This window comes from Myotis daubentonii, chromosome 4 (assembly GCF_963259705.1).
Source record: "Myotis daubentonii chromosome 4, mMyoDau2.1, whole genome shotgun sequence".
Taxonomy (NCBI): domain Eukaryota; kingdom Metazoa; phylum Chordata; class Mammalia; order Chiroptera; family Vespertilionidae; genus Myotis; species Myotis daubentonii.
In genome coordinates this window covers 110,884,653-110,900,611 of record NC_081843.1, presented here as the reverse complement: position 1 = coordinate 110,900,611, position 15,959 = coordinate 110,884,653, and positions in this window count along the sequence as shown.

Genomic DNA, 15,959 nt, shown 5'->3' with positions numbered 1-15,959 from the left:
TACATGGGAGCTGTAAGAAGCTGAAATAATACTTCATTTTATATTAAATAACAGGTGGTAAGATACTAAATTATTGCAATAAGGAACCCTACAGGTAGATTCTGGAAATAACCAAAGGTTATTAGCTCACAGAAGATGTTACAAGATGGCTATCACTTTTATTTTATTATTCCTTGTGGCAAGCTTTACACATACTTCTAGTTCTTATCAAGGCATCCTCAACTCAGGCATGACTCGTCAAAATATCAAAAAGAAAGCCAACTGTTTCTCCAGGTCATCTCCCACACCACACCCACTCCCATCCTACCCCCCACCATCGTCCTAGAAGCAATTCTGATCATCACCTCTCCTTCCCATCCTATCACCCCACTCTCAATGCATTTCTAGGATTCTGCAGCCACTAAGCCTAAAGGATACTTTCACCATCAGGGCAGATAGGATTGGTTGCCTATCTATTGTCATTTCCCCAGTTTTTTTTGTGGTTTATATATCAATTTAAAGGACCTTCAGTGTTTTCCACAGCAGCATTTTCAGAGAAGGTGGGTCCTCTCTACAGGGTATGAACCATGGTTGCTATAAACCTAGAGTGTCATCTCATTATCCTTTGTTAATGTTTGGTGTGACCTCATTCTGACTACTTCTGATCAATGAGATATGCGGGGAAGTCGGCTACGTGCACTTTTGAATCGGATTTTGTTTAAGTAAGATTTCATTTCTCCTTGAACGTTTGAAGATGCAGCCATCTTGTGACCAGGAGGTGGTAGGTCTGGAACGATAGGACAACATCCTGAGGCGGGCAGAGAAGAGGGAGCCTGGATCTTTGAGCTCCGTATCTGGAATCCCCCATCTTCAGGCTTCTTGTTTTAATGTCTTTATGGACCATGTAATTAATGGTTGGGTGATCTGCTACTTGTGGCAGAAAATCTTCTCAGCCGATTTTCTGAAAATTAAAAGATGATACTTTGCCTGTTCCACTTAACTCAAGCATTATCTAAAGCCTTCTTAATAACAGCTCTTTTAAAGAGAAATGTTTCATCTTCTATGTTTCCCCCTCTTTTATGCTGTGTACCTATTCTCATCTCTGACAAGATCTTATTACCATAAAGGAAGCTTTATGAAATTATCAAGAATGAAGTACCTGTAAAGTCCCCATTTCAAGAACCCTTTTCCCAGCATTGTGATGTGCCAAGTTTTAAAGTATTCAATCTCCTCCCAAACCCCACCATCAAAAATAGAACATGTTTTCAGGAAAGCATATTATGTAGTTAGAGCCTTAGCGTAACTTTAAAACCAAGATGAAAGAGGCCCTTACGCAGTGATATTCTGATGCGTGCACACAGATCACCTGTGTCAGAATAACCTGCAGGGCTAGTTAAAAAAGCAGAGTCCTCAGCCCCATCCCAGAACGAGCCAAACTGGAGTCTTCCAAGGTGGGATCCAGGAATATGTATTATAACAAGCTCCTCATGAACGATTGAGAGCCGAAGGCTTAAGGTAATCTATTTTTAATAGAGTTGGTTTAGAGGTGAAGGAGACTCTGAGATGGCATGCCTGAGACCCTTCAATAATCCTAAGGAAATGGATCAACTGGGGCTTTCTTGGCCATTTGCCATGTTACAGTGTTTCCTCATCAGTGAACATGGGAACTTCTAAACTTTCACCAGAACATGGACCGATAAGGCTTCCATCTTCTATTAAAATTATTTACATAAATGATAACAAAGAAATACAAATTTTTGCCTCTACCAAGTCATCTCTGAGAGGACATCTCTTATGGAAGCTGCTTTTCAGCGCTCCACATGAGAATCAAGCAAAACTAGTCACCAAAGGCCCCCAGGAAGGAAGCAACAACCAGTTTGTGGGTCTGGGGTTCCACTCAACAAGTCTCCTTTCTGCCTCCCCTAGGCCCGGTGGTTGGGGTGGGAAAGAGAGGATGGGGTCTCTAATTCCTGTTTGGATCCGTGAAATAGTTCAATTGTAAAAGGAAAGAGACTTCACCAGGGCTGAGTAACTAGTATAAGTAATATTTCCTTCTGTATTCATATTACTTTGAAGACAATAAAGAGACTTTGCTGAAAAATAATTCCAACTGAAACCTGAAACCTTCACTCACTGATTTAGAAAATGACCTATGGTTTCCACAGATCTAACAAGGAAAAGGAATTTCCCCAGATCATTGGCCAAAAAGTCCCCTAAAACACACGGCAATCGAGGAATCTGGTTGGGTTGCACCTGAGATATGCAAAAACTTGAATGACTTAACCAGCTCTTCTCCATTGTTTTGCCCCACCTGAATCTTCAGAAGACCCAGGAGCTAAACAGAAGGCCTGTATATACACCATCTCAAAAAGTAAGAGACAACCTGGGCCCTAGAGAATAGTGGGGGGCAAAGGGCAGAGAGACGTGATGAGATATGGACGTTGCCATCTCGAGGGCCCCAGATGAGGACAGATATATCTATTACATGAAAGAAATGGGCCAGAGGTCATTGACAATATCAACATAGAAAGAGCAAAGACCCTCTAAAATCTAGCCCAGTCAAAAGGTACCATGTAGAAACATCGCTGAATGTGGATACGTCTTTCAATATTTTAAGGGACGCTAGAAAACGGAATGTTTATGCAAAAGCTCCTAATTTCTGATGTTGGCTCAAAACAATTTTTAAACACTGTGTGAGCCAACAGTAACATCTTTAGGGCTGGACTTGGCTTGTGAGCCTACAGTTGCAACCACAAAGTTTTGCCTTCAAACATACAATAGAAGAGTAAAAGACTATTGAGAGTTTCCAAATTAACTGGGGAGAGGAGGGTTATGTATCTTTTCAAAATTATTAATGTGTTTTATTCCCCCCAATCTACTTGAAACATTGAATCATTCCTTGGCCTGAGGAAAAGATGAGGAATTTTTTACAGAAAACAAAAATGTTTAAGAGAAAGACCAAAGTAAATGAGTTGAACATTTATGTTCACAACTGTTAATTTTCTAGAGAGATGCTGCTTGGGAAAGTCTTGGTGCATTTTGCCCGGCTGAGTTCAGGAATCTTAAAAGGAGCTCATCAAACCAGCCATTAATGAGTTACCCACAATCTGTTCATACACTAGCAAGCAAATAGGAGATCTATATGAGAAGTTCCTGGGATTCAGACTCCACCGGCCTTGCTCAGTTGTCATATTTATTCACAGTTGCCCAAATCACGGGGTGGGGGGTGGAGGACGTGGAGCGCATAGATTTGCACGTTTCTATCACTGCCAGCCTCATACAGTGTCAGGAACTGGTGAAGAGCTCGAGGCAATCTCAGTTAAAGTCTCCGTTCTGTTTCTTCCTGGCTGTGTGACCCTTCATCTAGGCAGGTAACCTCTCTGAGGCTCCATTTTCTTCCATGTGTAATGCGGGAAACAGTAGCAATTAGTATCTCATGGGTTTTAAGGCGCACGGGAGATCACGTTTGGAAAGCATTTCATTGAGCCCATGACATACTGTGAGTATCATAGTCGTCCTGTGCTCAGCCCTTGACTAGCTTCTCTTTCTGGTGATGACAGCGATGAGCGAGCGACTGGAGGGCTACATGCCATCGCCTCTCCAGCCCGGTTCCAGCTCGGGTGCGCGCGGCGAAGCAGAGGTCACGCTGGTGGGTGGCCTGGGCGCCTGCATCGCTGCTTCTCTGCTGTTTCGCGCTGTCGTGGGAGGAGGCAGAGGACAGCCGTGTAAGATCGTAGGCGTCGCAGCCAGAGGGCTCGGGCTCTGCCACTTGCTCCACCTCTTTTCTTCAGCCTCCTCACCTGTGAAGCGGTGATCGTACAGCACCTGCCACGGGATGGCCAGCCTTAGCTTGGGAGGGTTAAATGATGAATTCAGAAAACGTCCTCAGCACAGGGCTGGGCACATAGAACACCCAATCAGCGGAGGTCCTGCTATTATTTCTAATCGGCTACATGAACGAATTGAGATGCAGCATGACATCTCTGGTGAGAGTCAGAGCCACCCGCGCAGCCCAGCGCCCCGCCACCCGCAGCTGGCGCGCCGCGCGGAGCCCCGGCCGGACTCGGCTGAGCTGCACGTGGACCACAGGGACGCCCGGCGGGCGCTTCCATTTCTTCAGAGCGGCGGGGGGGTCCCCTGAGATCGGTCACTTATTTAGCCCCCTGTGTAAGCACAGAGCTCCGTGACTGCCAATGCACTCAATAGAATAAATGACGACCGACACACGCGGCCGCCCAATAAGTGAACCTGGGTAAACATTTGGAGTTGGTACCTTCTCTCTCGCTGCCATCGGAACGCGCCGGGAGGAATGGTTTGGTCCGAGGCTTCCAGCCCAGGTAAGGGCTGCGCAGTGTCTCCTCCTGGTTCCGAAGGAGATGACCATCCCCCGTAACCCGAGGGCCCGTCGGGGTGTCCGCTTCCAGAAATGCACGCACTCGCCTGCCCCGCTTGGCGAATTCCCCCCAAACTGCCCGCAGCCCGTGGCAGCGCTCAGCTCTGGGCCCCGCCCTCCCTCAGGTGCGCGCGGCCGGGCTGGCGGGCAGGTGGGACGTGCGCACCGGCTGGGCTGGACGCCAAAGCTGCCTTTAAACTCCACCCCGGAGCATTTAGACGCCAGAGCAGGGGTGTGTGCGGGAGGAGCGGGGACACCGACGCCTCGGCTTCCCAGCGCAGCCCTGGCTGCAGGTGAATACGATTCTGCACCAAGGCTATTCATTGAGTGTGTCATTACATGTCATTGGACGTGTATGTCTTTTCATGTTTAAAATAAATAGAAAAAAATAGCCACGTGCCCAGATTTGGGGGTACGAGGGGAAGCCGGTCCACAGAAGAAGTCGAGGTTTCTACAAGAAGCGAGAGAAACGTAGGCTTGACGAGGAGATGCTAACTTTGATCCAGCTCCTCCCTCCCTGTGCACCCACCTGGGGCTTTACTTTAACTCGTTGACTTCTCACCGAACACACACCACACACACGAATTTCATCTGGGGAAGTCAGTCAGCTCGAAGATGCAGAGCCAGTAGGAACTCTAGTGTAAGGATGGAGCCCCGATCGGACTCCCCCATCCAGGCTTTGTTCCCAGGACCGCGGGCCTCCGAGCGAAGGACGCCAGCAGTCACTTGGGTTGTCTGCCTCATTCTAATCGAGACAACCTAACCAGAAAGTTACTTTTCAACAGTCCCATCGCTAGTGCGGGGTAGAGCCAAAGCGAAAATGTAGACATTGGGATCCAGGCTGCCTTCCCACCAGAGTATATAATGATGTCACCATTTTGTCTTTTGCTTTTAACCGAAACAGAATCAAAGATGTGAAAAGTATTTTTGAAAATATAATTTTGTAGATTTCAGAGAGGAAGGGAGAGGGAGGGAGAGATGAAACATCAATGATGAGAGAGAATCATGGATCGGCTGCCTCCTGCTCGCCCTCTACAGGGGATGGAGCCCGAAACCTGTGCATGTGCCCTGACCGTGACCTCCTGGTTCATATGTCTATGTCTATGCTCAACCTCTGAGCCACACCCGGTGGGTGAAAAGTATTTTTTAATCCTTTCCTTTAAATGAACCAAAGTCTTAAGGATAGTAGTAGTAGTATTCTTTTTTTTTTTTTCTAAAGCACACAATAACCAACTATGCTGCAGTACATGTACTCTTCTGGGATAACTTGGGTGTAAGTAGCTGTATATAGCCTGGGCTTTTATGTCATGTGATAGTGACTTGAGTATTATTATTATTATTATTATTATTATTATTATTATTACTAGAGGCCCGGTGCACGGAATTTGTGTATGGAGGGGGAGGTGTCCCTCAGCCCAGCCTGCCCCCTCTCCAATCTGGGACCCCTGGAGGGTAGTCGGACATCCCTCTCACAATCCAGAACTGCTGGCTCCCAACCGCTCGCCTGCCTGCCTGCCTGATTGCCCCCTAACTGCTTCTGCCTGCCAGCCTGATCACCCCTTAACCACTCCCCTGCCAGCCTGATCGACACCTAACTGTTCCTCTGCCAGCCCGGTCACCCCCAACTGCCCTCCCCTGTAGACCTGGTCGACCTTAACTGCCCTCCCCTGCCGGCCATCTTGTGTCCACATGGGGCGGCCATATTTGACCACATGGGGCGACCATCTTGTGTGTTGGAGTGATGGTCAATTTGCATATTACTCTTTATTATATAGGATTACAAGGGGCCCGGTGCAGGAATTCATGCACAGGTGAGGCCCCTCTGGATGGCCTGCAGGGATCAGGCCGAAACTTTCAGTCCAACACCGCTTGCAGCTTTTATCTGCTGCTCCCGCTCATCCTGGCCCCACGGTGTCTGCCGCCGGCTCACGCCCAATCGATCCCAATTGGCAGAGGCTGGCGCTGCTACAGCAGCGCTCACCAGCCATGAGCCTTGTATCTGGTGCCCTCCCAACAGGAGTGGCCTGAGGGATTGGGCTGAAACGGGCTCTCCAACATCCCCTGAGGGATCCTGGATTGCAAGAGGGCACAGGGGGAGGGACCCCACTGGTGCACAATCGGGCTGGGGAGGGACCCTGGGAGGGCTCCAGGGCGCGTTAGCCCATCTTGCTCAGTCCAGACCCAACGGAACCCAGCAGCAAGCTAACTACAGGCCAGAACATCTGCCCCCTGGTGGTCAGTGCACGTCATAGCGAGTGGTTGAGCAACCTTAGCATATCATTAGCATATTACACTTTGATTGGTTGTTCGGTTGTTCTACCGTTTGGTCTATTTGCATATTACCCTTTTATTATATAGAACTAGGGGCCCGGTGCACGAAATTTGTGCACTGGGTGTGTGTGGGGGGGGTGCCCCTCAGCCTAGCCTGCCCCCTCTCACATACTGGGAAGCCGTCAGGCGTTGACCCACATCACCCTCCAATCGCAGGATCGGCCCCTTGCCCAGGCCTGACGCCCCTGGCCTAGGCATCCGGCCCGGGCAGCGGGGACCTGCAGTGGCAGCGGGGGGTGCCGCGATCATGCGGGCTCCGCCCCTGCCCCTGCAGGAAGCCTCTGGCTGAGGCGTCCGGCCTGGGCAGCGGGGACCCACAGCTGCAGCGGCCCCGCGATCGTGGGCTTCGCTTTAGGCCCAGGCAAGGGACCCCTAGCTCCCGGGACTGCCAGCTTCGACCGTGCCCAGCTCCCATCGCTGGCTCCACCCCTACTTCCTGCTATCACTGGCCAGGGCGGAAAAGGCGCCTGATTCTCTGATCATGGCTGGGGGGCAGGGCAAAGGCGGCCCCAGGGCCGCCTTTGCCCTGCCCCCCAGCTCTTAGCTCCCCCCTGGATTTCCGATCACTGTCAGTGGCAGGGGGCTTCTTCCTGCTTTCCCTTTCGCCTCCCTGCATTGTGCCTACATATGCAAATTAACCGCCATCTTGTTGGCAGTTAACTGCCAATCTTAGTTGGCAGTTAATTTGCATATAGCCCTGATTAGCCAATGAAAAGGGTATCGTCGTACGCCAATTACCATTTTTCTCTTTTATTAGTATAGATTATTATCTCTACCAGTGGTCGGCAAACTCATTAGTCAACAGAGCCAAATATCAATAGTACAATGATTGAAATTTCTTTTGAGAGCCAAATTTTTTAAACTTACACTATTTAGGTAGGTACACTGTTATTAACTTAATTAGGGTGGTCCTAAGGCTTAGGAAGAGCCACACTCAAGGGGCCAAAGAGCCGCATGTGGCTTGCGAGCCGCAGTTTGCCGACCACGGATCTATGCTAATAGAGCTAATATGCTAATGGTTGGGATGCCATAACAGGTAACGACCAGATCATTAGCATATTAGCTGGGGCGTTGCTCCAGAGACGGGGCAGAAACGGGGAGGCGCCCAGAGGAGGCAGGACCATCCCATGCTGGGCAGGACAAGGATGAGAGCCCATAGCCGCCCCCTTACCAGTCCTTCGCCACCCACCGCTCGCACTCTGAGTGCCCCATGGCCCACCTGCAGGGGAAGGAGCACAGTGCAGCAGGTGAGAGGCTTCCACGCTCTCCTCCAGTGCCATGAGGGGGCAGAAGCGGGGAGGCACTTGGAGAAGGTGGGACCAGCCCAAGATGACTTGAGGGACTGAGGGCGGGGCTTGAAGCAGCCAGAGAAGGCCACAGGGTTTGGGGGCTGGGCCAGGAGCGCTGGAGCTCTCCCTCCGTGGACAGGTTTGGGTGTCAAGGCAGGGCTGCAGGTGGGTGGGCGGCACCGTGCGATTTCGTGCGCTGGGCTCCTAGTTATATATAAAAAGGCACAGCTTATTTTTGCCTTTTCCATAAATTGTCTATGGCTTGAACCAGTCATTTTCAAATAGTTTATCCATTAGTGAAATTGGAATGAGCTTACAGTACCTGAGTCACAGTATATTCATTTCTTAATAAAGCAAAAGATATTTCTTGGTTTATAATTTTGGTAACATGAAAAGTTTCAAAAGAAATCTGTGAAAAGTTAACTGGTCATTTTTATTTTTTGGAGGAGGAGAGAAATTAAAGAGGGAAAGCATTTTTAAAATTCTTAAGTGGTAGCTAAGGATTTTTAAAAATATTGTTTTTATTCATTGCAAATTATTTACATCAGTCCTATAAGCAAGATAATATTTTCAAAAGACAAACAATGGGTTATTTTGGGTAATCTGACTAATACCAGAGTTAGAATTGTAACTTGAGCTAGTCCAGTATTCACAAATGGTTACTGTGTATGCGCCAGACATTGTGCTAAAACTTTGCAAGTATTATTACCTTCAGTTCTTAACCTTAGCTGTATTAGTTAGCCAAACTATAATTTCTAATTTTATATGAGGGAACAGGGGTTTAGAGAGTTAAGTGACTTATTTATGAGAATTAAGTGACTCTCAACCATAAAGATAAATTTTAAAAAAAGATTTAACTGATTATCCCAAGTTCTAGGAATTACTTATTTAAATTCTTAAGGTGTGTGCTTGATGAAATTCTCATAAAAATTTTACATAAAATTTTCAAATTAATAATGGCAAAGTTTAGACTTAAAAATATAACATTTTAGGATATAATATTTGCTTTCAGTTTATGAAAATAGGCTAAAAATGGATCCATTCTTGCAATATTGTATTTCTTCTTCCATATAAACACTGCCACTTCAAATTTTTAAAATTTTTTTTATTGATTTTACCTGAATAAATTACTTACAGCTGCACAGCTTCTTTTAAAACTTAAGATTTAAATTGTTAAAAGTATTGAAAAGATAAAGGTAAATGTTAATTGTGTTGACTTATATAACAAACATGTATATAACAAAACTCATAACCTCTCAAGATATGTAAGAGATTTGGGCCTGTTTGGACCATGTGGGCCTATTTGGTTTAGTTAGAAAATAAATTTTGGACAATGTCTGTTCACTCCATGCCCAAAACATTTGCACATTTATAGAGTTCAATTGGGAAATTAGGTAATGTGGTTTCCCACAGGAAAATACTTTCATATTAAAGATATTAATAGGGGTTATATGATAAAAGGATTTCATGATCAAAAATGTTGAGTTAAACAAAATTTAACAGGTTTCTTTATTGAGAAATTTTCAGAACATTCAATATGTTGATATGCATGATAAATCTTCAAGAGGGGAATATGACCAAAGAATCCTTTATTTATGGATCATTTTGCAGAACTAATGTTCTATGAAATAATTTGGGAAATAGTAATATAGAGACTCAGTCTAATTAATTCATGTTAAAATAGATTTGGTACAGACAATATTATATTGTCAACCTGATGACAAAAAGTTAGTAATTTGCCAAAATGTGTACTTTAGTAAGTCCCATCCAATCTACAGCCAATGGGTTTTCTCCCTGGATTTTATTCCAAGCTATAGTGTGTTTCTTGCCCTAATAGTGTATGAGGAGGAAAAAACCCAGAATGTTTTTTTTTTTTTTTTTAAATATATTTTATTGATTTTTTACAGAGAGGAAGGGAGAGAGATAGAGAGTTAGAAACATCGATGAGAGAGAAACATCGATCAGCTGCCTCCTGCACATCCCCCACTGGGGAAGTGCCCGCAACCCAGGTACATGCCCTTGACCGGAATCGAACCCGGGACCTTTCAGTCCGCAGGCCGACGCTCTATCCACTGAGCCAAACCGGTTTCGGCAACCCAGAATGTTTTAATTTTTAATTGAAATGTGATCATTTGGGTATCACTCATTCAACAAACATTTATAGAGTGCCTAGCCAAGCACTGTGTTGCTGCTAAAACTAAAAGAGTAGTTGCGGGGAAAGATACATTTTTTTAAAAAGAGTAGGATACCTTAAGAATATATTAATATATATGTGCTAAGCCCTGCACAAACTACTAGGAATAGATGAAGAAAGTTTCTGATTTACCACTTACTAGTATTATAAAAGTCTGCTTAGCTTATGTCACTAGGACACATTTTCTATTTAGAATTTAGATCATATTTGATCATTAATCCAAGAGAGACAAGGTCCCTCCACCCATAACTCTTCTTTTTTAAAATGTTTCTTGTCATCTATTTGTCTGTTTCATCTATTTATTATTCCATATGAATTTTAGAATAATTTTTTCAAGTTCTTCAAAAAGAATACCTTAAATTAATTTGAGAACAATTCTCTTCTTCCAGATTTCATATAGCTCTAATTCAGCGGTTCTCAACCTGTGGGTTGCAACCCCTTTGGGGGTCAAACGACCCTTGCACAGGGGTCGCCTAAGACCATCAGAAAACACATATATAATTACGTATTGTTTTTGTGATTAATCACTATGCTTTAATTATGTTCAATTTGTAACAATGAAATTGGGGGTCATCACAAATGAGGAACTGTATTAAAGGGTTGCGGCATTAGGAAGGTTGAGAACCACTGCTCTAATTATAAAGTTTTATATAGATCAGTGATGGAGAATTTATGACACGCGTGTCAGAGGTTGACATGCGAACTCATTTTTTTGGTTGATTTTTCTTTGTTGAATGGCATTTAAATATATAAAATAAATATCAAAAATATAAGTCTGTTTTACTATGGTTGCAAATATCAAAAAACTTCTACATGTGACACGGCACCAGAGTTAAGTTAGGGTTTTTCAAAATGCTGACATGCCGAGCTCAAAAGGTTCGCCATCACTGATATAGATTCTACACATTTCTCATTAAGATCACTTTAAGTTTTGTGTTATTGTTGTCATTATGCTATTCTAATGCAATCAGTTTATTTTAGTAAAATAAAAGGACTAGATTGTGGAAACTTGTTGAAGAGAGTAACACTGATGCTACTTCAGATCTAAAACTTTTGGTAATTAAAGGGACCAAACTTTGTTTGAGCCTGTCTTGGTCATCTTGGACTGTTATAACAAAACTAGAAGCCTGGTGCACAAAATTCGTGCACTGGTAGAGTCCCTAGGCCTGGCCTACAATCAGGGACTATTAGGGCCTTCTAGCTGCTGGCTGGGGCCTTCCTTCATTCCGCGCCTCCCCTTTGTGGTCTGCACACGTCATAGCAAGCAATAGGACTCCTGGTCGAACTCCCGCCAGGAGACTTTGCATTATTAGCCTTTTGTATATATAAGATATATATAGATACCATAGACTGGTTGGATAAAAAAACACATTTCTTTCTCACACTTCTGGAGGCTGAAGTGTTCTGGTGAGTTTAGTTTACCAAGACAGAGTGCTAGCAGATTTGGTTCTTGGTAAATGCTCTCTGGCTTGCAGATGGTCAGGTTCTTGCAGTACCCTCACGTGGTAGACAGAGGAAGTTCTGGTGCCTCTTCCTCATCTTATAAAAGCACTAACCCCTTCATAGGGGCATTACCCTCAGGACCTCATATAAACCCAATTACCTCTTAAAAACCCTATCGTATTGGTGGTTAGGGCTTCAACATATGAATTTGGGGAGAGGACACAAACATTCAGTCCATAACAAAACTCAATTAGCTAACATGATTATAGTTTCTGTTTGGTGTTGCAAGCAAGATATCTGAACATACTGAACTTGAGACTGCAGAGGAAAAAATAAAAGAACTGATGAGTTGGTGAAGGAGCTATAGTTATTAATATTCAAACCAGAACCAGAGTGGGTAAATGTTACTTTTCATGTCCAATATCAGAACTGCCTTGTGTTAAATGGAATCATAGTGTTTAAGGAACTGCTGAGCTATTTGGCAGAAATAAAGTCAGGATTTCTAAAGAAATTCACAAATTTACATTAGCATGAGTTATGCTTTTTAAGTTTCTGCAGCTGACTTTAGAGGAATATATTTGAATTTTTAAAGCATCTGCCTTGTTAACATGATTCCACTTAAAGAGGAACTGATGGAAGTGAAAGCAAACTATTCCCACCAAGAATCCATAGTATCCCTAGGATTTTGAGAATGAATATATACATCACACATTACTATTCTGAACTTTCTGGCTTTGTGGCCAATTTCTTGTAATATATGAGCCTTCCAACTCTGTTATTGTATATTATATTCTCTCCTGAAACAATGGAAGTTGAATCTGAGGGCTGCTTTCAGTAGTGTAAAACTGGAGTGGAAATTGTCTATATACAGTCCTTGTTTTATTTTGTATTTAATAGCTTTATTGAGATAGAATTTATATACCATGGAATTCGCCCATGTAAAGTGTACAATTAAATGGTTTTTAGTATATTCACAGATATGTTCAACCATCATCACAGTCAATATTAGAATATTTTCATCATTGCAGAAAAGAAACCCTCTACCCTTTAGCTATCACCCCTTCCATCCACTCCCTTCCCCCACCCTCCTCTACTCCTCCACCCCCTATCCCACTCACACACATACCAGCAGCTTTAAGCAACTGCTAATTTGCTTTATGTCTCAGGATTTCCCTATCTGGATTTTCATGTGAATGGAATCATACAGCATGTGATCTTTTGTAGGTGAGTTAGCATAATGATTTCAGGATTCATTCATTTGCAACAAGTAATTCTATCTCATTCCTTTTTATGGCCAAACTAGAGGCCCGGTGCACAGATTTGTGCACTGGTGGGGTCCCTCAGCCTGGCCTGTGCCCTCTCACAATCCGGGACCCCTCAGGAGATGTCGGGCAGTCTGACATCCCCCAAGGGATGTAGTAGTGCCCGAAGTGGCAGGCAGCCAGGGAGGAGCCGAGCCTGGTCCCGGGGCCGCGCAGCACTGCTGCCGCGCAGCACTGCTCCCGCTCATCCCAGCTCCGCTGCACCTGCTGCCACTCAGTAGCGCTGCCACAGAGGTGGGAGAGGCTCCCTCCCGCCTCCACAGCGGCGCTCACGGTGTCTGGCACCCATTGGTCAGCTGAGCAGTGGTCCCACTGCCAGAACGCACTGACCACCAGGGAGCAGCTCCTACATTGAGCGTCTGCCCCCTGGTGGTCAGTGCATGTCATAGCGACTGGTTGATCAGTTGACTGGTCAAATGGTCAACTGGTTGCTTAGGGTTTTATATATATAGATAATACATATATCATTGTATGGATATACCACATTTTGTTTACACATTTTTTAGTTGACGAACATTTAGGTTGTTGCCACCTTTTGTGGATTCTGACTAATGTTACCATAAAACTTGTATACGAATCTGTTTTCATTTCTCTTGGGTATATCCGCTGGGTCATGTAGTAACTAGATGGTTAATCACTTGAGGAACTGCCCGTTTCCCAAACTGGCTGCACTACTTTACATTCCTACCAGCAGTGTATGACAAGGGTTCCAGTATCTCCACATCTTTGCTAATACTTGTTATCTGACTTTTTTATTCTCGCCATCCGAGTGGGGATGAAGTGGTAGCTCACTGTGATTTGGATTTGCATTTCCCTGGTGACTAATGATGTTGAGCACCTTTTCATCTGCTTAGTGGCCATTTGTATTTGTTCTTTGGAGAAATATCTATTCAGATCTTTTGTCCATTTCAAAATTACGCTATTCATTATTTTATTATTGTTATGAGATCTTTATATATTCTAGATACGGTTTGCAAATATTTTCCCCATTATGTGTGGATTTTTAACATTTTCTTTCTTGTGTCCTTTGAAGCAAAGAATTTTAAATTTTGGAATCCAATTTATTTTTTTGATTACTCATGCTTTTGGTATCATGTCATATCTAAAAATCCTTTGCCAAATCCAAGGAAATAAAAATTTCCCCTAAGTTTTCCTCCAAAAGTTTTAAGTTTTTGCTGTTACATTTAGGTCATTGATCCATTTTGAGTTAAATTTGCATATGGTATGAATTAAGGGTCCAACTTCATTCGTTTCCATCTTTTGTAAGTTATTCCAGTACCATTTGTTGAACAGCCCTTGGTTTTTGAGCAAAATTTGGTCTGTTGTATAACAATATTCTCATTGATTTTTCAAAATTTATTGAAGACTAGTAAGTGGCACTTTTATGTGAATAAAGCTGATTAGAATATTTGGACAGTATAATACTAAATACTTTTCAATAGTTAATAGACTATAATTCTATTATTATTATGATTAAAATGTATGTGACCCACAGACATATGGATTTCTGATTGTGGTTCACTACTGGAAAACATGGATATCTCTGGAAGATGCATAATATTCATTTCCACTCTGTTGTACTAGCTTCTGTCTTATTACTAGACTAGAAGCCTGATGCACAAAATTTGTGCAAGGGCTTTGGTCCCAGCCCCCACCTGCCGCCTCTGTCTCGCCCTCGCCCACTGCAGCTTTGTCTGGAAGGAGGGACATCCGCAAGGATGTCCGATCTAATTAGCATATTACGCTTGTGATATTACCCTTGACTTAAAGGAATCAAAATATGTGGGGACAGGGTGGGAAGATGGCGACCCTCAGGGACAGGCTGGGAGCCGGGCGGTGGAGGGGAGCGAGCTGAGAGAGCAGCTCGGGCAGGGCAGCTCGGGAGTGGAGATCCCACGCTGTTGTTTGTAAAGCTGTCAGGTGCTAGACTTGCTGCCCGAGAAGCTCATAACCGAAGATGCCAGCCTCCTCTCTCCCGAATGCAGTGTGTGCTAAGGTCTTCGGCACATATACTTAGGAGTGGAACTACTGGATTGTAAGGTAGAGAGGAAAGAGATAGAAACATCGATGAGAGGAACATCGTTGATCCGCTACCTCCTGCACGCACCCCGACCGGGAATCCAGCGCTCAACCTGGGCAAGTACCCTGACCTGGAATCAAACTGGCAACCTCCTGGTTCCTGGGTTGATGCTCAACGGTTGAGTTACACTGGCTGGGCTAGAATGGCTGTATTTTTTAAAAATATATATTTTACTGATTTTTCAGAGAGGAAGGGAGAGGGAGAGTTAGAAACATCAATGAGAGAGAAACATCGATCAGCTGCCTCCTGCACACCCCCCACTGGGGATATGCCCACAATCAAGGCACATGCCCTTGACCGGAATCGAACCCAGGACCCTTCAGTCCGCAGGCCGACGCTCTATCCACTGAGCCAAACTGGTCAGGGCAGAGCGGCTGTATTTTTAAATATAAAAGCAGATAGCAATTTAAAAAAAAATAGCAATTGAAAAAAAAATCTGTGGGGACAGTGGAAACCAGTACTGGATAGCGATTATGAGAGGGATAGTATTACGAGAAACAAGGATTAAGAAGGAATGATTTCAATGAAGCAGCAAGAATAGTCAGAAGTATGTATTGGATTGGAGTGGCATCTTAGGGCTAGCACAGTCAGGAAAAACTGAGAAAGTTTGGAAGCTGTAACTAAACTTTCTAGATCTGGGTTGTAAGTATTATATAATGTTAAGAAGAATTTGCTGCTTAAAATAAAATATCATTAACCTTTTCTATTCTCTTCAGAAATCAACCTCTATTCTGCTCTTCCATTTTCAAGTAAAATGTAAAAGACACAGTAATTGAATATCTTTGAGGATTCGATAGGATAAGATTTTATAGGATATTGATTTTAGAGTCAAACATCCATTACAATATTTAACTAAATAACTTATCAAGAGTCCTTTTCCAATATTTTAGGGAGAAGTATTGGTTTATAATACCATACCAATCTTTGG